Below are 5,623 nucleotides of genomic sequence, written 5' to 3'. Positions count from 1 at the left end.
AAAAGCAAGGCATGTTGGAACAAGGATGCAGCTAGATAGAGGCATGTCGTGATAGGCTTGTGTCTGGATGAGGCGGGAAAAGGGCGTGCCTTGATTTCAATTTGTAAGAGGCCATTGACTGACAAATTCAAATTTGCTGAAGCAAAAAGTCCAAAATGTGCTTGAAAATATGCATGAAAGCGCGAAATATGCAAAATATGCGAATAAACCTACTTTATGCCATTAAACGGATAATGCATATTATTGCCGTCTCTAGTTATGTGTCAGTTGATGTAGTCGATCTCGATTTATGGTAGCACAATTTCCTAGCATGAGAGACGTCCCCGGTTCGATTCTCCTCCCCGGTCTGCGGACTGCGATATTGCCTAAATACCGACGATGGGCCAATATTTTTTTTTACTAATAATATGGTTTTAAGAAAATTGTTTCATGAACATCTTGAGTAAATTTCAAGCAATTTGGTGCACTTGTTATGAAACTATGGTTCTTACTCTGCGAATGGCCCTCATTGTGGCTTTGAGGCAAATATTGTTCTCTAAATTCATTTCAATGCCATCTCTAGTGTGTTTTCAATCCCACTGAGTTCAGAAGCAACAGCTCGTTGCTCTATTGATGAGTTTGTTGGGACTGGCAAGGCTTGTCAAGTTGAGCATTTAGATGATCTTGTAGTCACAGATCAAGATGCTTTAGAGGCCATCAGGGACTTGAGACTCTCGAGCTCCCCTGGCCCTGATGGCGTGACATCTCAGTTTCTGATGAGATGCTCACAGGTTCTTGCTCCTGTTTTCTCGTACTTGATGCGTTGCATCTTGGACCAGGGCAAGTTCCCCTCTTCTCTGAAGGTAGCTCATGTTGTTCCAATTTTCAAAGGGCGGAGATAAGTCACTCCCCAGTAACTACAGGCCAATTTCTCTCACTTCGAATATTGCGAAGGTGTTTGAGAAGATCATGAAGTTCAAACTTGTTGAATTTCTTGATATACATGAAGTCCTTCCTCCTAGCCAACATGGGTTCCGAGCAATTTTAGCACGGTTACCCAACTGATTGAGCATATAGAGCAGGTTCTTGAGGGAATGGAGAGCCATGAATCAGTCGATGTAGTTTATCTCGACTTTGCCAAGGCCTTTGACAAGGTAGATCATGGCCTTTTAGTTAATAGGCTCCATGACATTGGGATCCAAGTCAAGGTTCTCAATTGGCTAAGAAGTTTCATTTGTGGTAGGAAACAATTAGTTAAGGTTGAGGGATCCCTTAGTGACATACATGATGTCAAGTCGGGTGTCCCTCAGGGCTCCATTTTGGGTCCTCTCCTTTTCATCATCTTCATTGCTCCGCTTCAGAAGCTTGTAGTAGTAAAGTCAGTATCTCTTCCTATGCTGATGATACAAAATTGGTAGTTGGTAGGAATGGTCAGGATTCTGGTTGTCTGGCAAAGGTCCTAGACCAAATTTATTCCTTGGTTGTTGCGAGTAACATGGCCTTGAATGGAATGAAATTCCGTTCAATGACCTTTGGGTCGACGCCATTAGACACTCCACTATTAGATGATGAAGGTAAGGACATTGAGCAGGTCTCATCCATGAAGGATTTAGGTGTAGTCCTCCAAGGTAATGGAAAGTTCGATGAGCATATCCAGTTGAAAGTTGGTAAGGCTTTTCAAACATGTGGTTGGATATATCGCACGTTTAAGTTTAAGTCCAGAGATAGTGTCACGATGCTAACTCTGTACAAGTCGATTGTTCAGCCGCATCTTGAATATGCCTCTCCCATTTGGGCTCCAATTAGTTCAGCAGGTTTGCAAAAGCTCGAGCAGGTCCAAAGATGTTTTACTAGGAACATTGAAGATATGAGAGAGCTCTCGTATTGGGAGAGGTTAGAACGGTTGGGATTGTACAGTACTCAGAGAAGGTACGAAAGGTATCTGATATTGTACGTTTTCAAATGCATTCATGAGCTTTGTCCCAACCCAGGATTTAGGGTGTAGTGACCGTAGAGGCTTAATGTGCGTTTTGAGAGCACCTTCAAGCCCTCGAGAATCCAGGCTAGTTAAAACAATGAAGTCCAACTCTCTTCTTTCTCGGGCTCCTTCATTGTTCAATTTGCTGCCCTCAAATATTCGTAGAGTTTATGTAGGGGTTGATCCAGTAGCAAGATTTAAGTCAGACTTGGACAAGTTTTTGACTAAAATTCCGGATCAACCTTATATTCAAGGATTAGCCAGATCAGCCAACTCCAATTCGTTGGTCGATCAAATAATATATATAAATAAAAGTCAAGTATAATAAATAATCTTCTCGTCTTGAACTGCTGGGATTCCAATCCCGGTAGCGGTAAGGAAGTCCGCACAAAAAAATATAAAAAAAATGCTTCAAAACAATTGAACGATATTTCTTTACAAATAAATCTTTTATTGCGACTCTCGGTCATGTCAACTCGTTAAATAATAAAATTGTGTATGTAAACAATTTCCACAAATATGTATAAGATTATATAAAGAAGAAAACTAAAATGGTTAAAACGATAAAACATTCGACTAGTGATATCACAGCAGATATGACTAGAATTGGTTAAGTGCACATGAAAAAAGGGAAGAGGTGAGTTACAGATAGTGCAAAGATTCGTAAGTGATGAAAATCTTGGTTATTGCAGTAGAGTAGATGGGCAAGATCCTTTGTCAACTCCCGTGGCTGATGGCATTTGGCTGGGAGACGGACAAAGGTACGTGACCGCCAATACTTCGAAGGGATGTTGGGCTAAGGACAATAAGGTGTTATCAAGTCCTTGACCGGAGAGGACAACTTGTGTCCGGACATAACCTCCGGAAAGGTCAGGTTCCCAACACTGTTGGACACTAATCTTGCCAGCTCGATGGTGAGGGGCTCGGTTTCGCATAGAAAATGCGTCCATGCATTATTGGCATATTGGGGCACGCAGAGGTATCGTTTGAGGAATTTGGTGAAGGTGGCATCGGCGGATTTGAGGGCGGATTGGGCGGAGTTTGGGAGCCAGAGGTGTAGGCCATAGAGAAAAATTGGGGTGATGTAGATCCGGAAGAGTTGAAGAACTATTGGAAGGGGGAGATTCTTGATGGGAAGTCTATTGCGAATGTATCCGATTCTGGCCCTAGCCTTGGTTATTGTAGATTTAAGGATTTTGGTAAAGGAGAGTTGGGTGGTGAAGGTGAAACCGACATAGTTAAAACTATTGACGATTTCAATCGAACTATGATTGATGTAGAAGGAGGTGGGAGGCAGACGACATTTATGGAAAACTATGGCCTTCGTCTTGATGTTATTGTCTTGAAGGCCATTCTCTTGGCAATAACCATGGAGCGCATTGATGGCATTTTGCAATTCCATGGCTGAATCAGCCAAGCGAACCAAGTCGTCTGCATATTGTAGATTTTGAACCGGAAAACATTTGATATAGGGGCCTTGGTGTGTAAGAGCTTCTGGCAGGTCGGATACATTAAGATTAAAAAGAATTGGAGATAGTGGATCTCCCTGCGGAAGGCCAACGGAAGTGAAATAACAAGGGATAGGTCCTCACCATATCGAATGGAGCTTTTGAGTCCCGCATAGATGTTGGACAGCAGGACACAGATTGAACGCGGAACTACCCATAGTTGGAGTTTGAGGAATAACCGGGTTCGGTTCACCCTATCAAATGCTTTAGAGAAAGCCATAAAAGCATCGGTACACTCTCCTCTTGTTGCTGATGTTAGAATGCACAATTTCATGGTGGAGAGTAGCTTCTCCGTAGACCGAATTGGAACTGGGGAAGGAGATCCCTATCCTCGGCAAATCCGGAAAAGCGAGCAGCTAGTAGGGTGGGCATCATCTTCAAGAAGGGTTTTAGAGGGCAATGGTCCGATGATTGTCTGGAGTGTCCCTGGGCCCTTTCTTATGGATGAAGAAGATAGCTGACTCCATCCACTCTGGTAGGAAGAAAAAAGAATGGAGGGCGAGGCTGAATAGATGTTGAAGGAGTGGCAGGGCTTGGGCCCGGAGAAGTGACAGTTGGAAAGGAGAGACCCCAGATGTTGATGGGGCTTTGCTCTTCATCTTCTTGAAGGCCACGTCCATCTCGGGTTCCGTGAAGGGCTGCAAAAGTGTGTGGTGTTCTTCTGGGCAGCCCTGGACCTCCTCCAGTACTGTTTCTGAAGTTGAAAACAGTTCATGGTAGTGGAGTAGGAATTTACTCACGGGACTCTCTGAGTTACTGGCGGGCTTTTTGGCATGTTTGTACAAGCCCGCCATCCGGGACGAGGCCGATGAAAAGAGCAGGTTCTTCACTTCCAACCTTTGGTGGGCTGACTCAACGCTCCTCAGAGACTTGTGGTCCGCAATTCTTGATATCGTATATTGCTCCCAAGTCTCTGGTGTTTGGCTTGATATGGCACTACGCAATTTTTGGAGCATTTGACCCCTCAGCTCTTGGTGGTAGGGACTGAACCACGGGGTCTTGAGTCCTCCTCTCCTCTGTACCAAATGCTAACTTTAAATGCTTGCGAAATGCCTTGGGCCACTGCAGCTGGATTGCTCACAACCCCGGTGTTGATGGATAGCTGCAGGGCCTCAAGTTGAGCCGCGCACTTCCGCACATTGACCACGCACCTCCCATTTCGAGTCACGCCCAGATGATGGAAATTTCTGGGCATCTTGAAGGTGACTGAAATCGGGAGGTGATCAGAAACGGCCAGTGGATGGACGAAACTGGCCGTAGATGGAATATTTACTGATATGAAAATGTGGTCAAGTACAGAGGCGCCCCGGGAGTAGGTGTGTGTTGGGACTCCCGGGTCGAAGCGCAGAGTGATTCTCCATTGGCTCAGGATCTGGGCGAGCTCGGAGAATTCACTTGAGTGAGGGCAAATGTTGATGTCCCCATCAGTGATGACTTTCTCTGGATTCTTCACCTTCTGAAGGATGGATGTGAGGTCCGAGACGAGATCATCATAGCCCGTGGTTGGCTGATAGTAAACGCCAATGATGGTGAAGCCTTGGGCATCCACGGCTATGTGATGAGGAGAGGATGAGAGAAGGGTGGGCTCAAAGCGTTTGGTAATATAGAGCTCCAACCCACAGCTGGGACGACCACGCCCAGCGGGCTTCCTGGCATGAACTACGAAGCTCTGTTTGCCAGGAAAACAACTCTCGTATTTCTCCTCGGTGACCCACGTCTCGGATAAGAAGGTGAAGGCGTGTCCTCGGATCTTGTTGAGACACCGTCCCGCTCCAGCCACTCGCAGCATGTTCGCCCGTCCATGACAGTTGAGGAAGCAGGGCGACACCGGTTGATTCCCTCCTCTCTTCCGCTTGTTGATCCGCTGTTGCAGCCGATCCTGATTCCTCGCGATATCGAGTTGTTCAATCGGACCTAGAAAAGAGAGATCACTATGGCCGTTGAGGGGGGGAAAAGAAAGGGATGATTGGGCAGAGGAAAAGGGTCTAAACGCTCACGTCATGGGCCGGAGAATAGGGGAAGGGGAAGGATGAGAAGGAGGGGTGCACTAAACCGGGCTTATCACATGTTCATGAGGGGCCACTTTTCGTGGGCGTGGCCCCACTCACTGGTATCACAAAGTCAGAAACAAGATGTCGGAATTAAAACCATTAAAATT

Source organism: Tigriopus californicus, chromosome 3 (genome assembly GCF_007210705.1).
Source record: "Tigriopus californicus strain San Diego chromosome 3, Tcal_SD_v2.1, whole genome shotgun sequence".
NCBI lineage: Eukaryota > Metazoa > Arthropoda > Copepoda > Harpacticoida > Harpacticidae > Tigriopus > Tigriopus californicus.
This window is presented reverse-complemented; position numbering follows the sequence as displayed.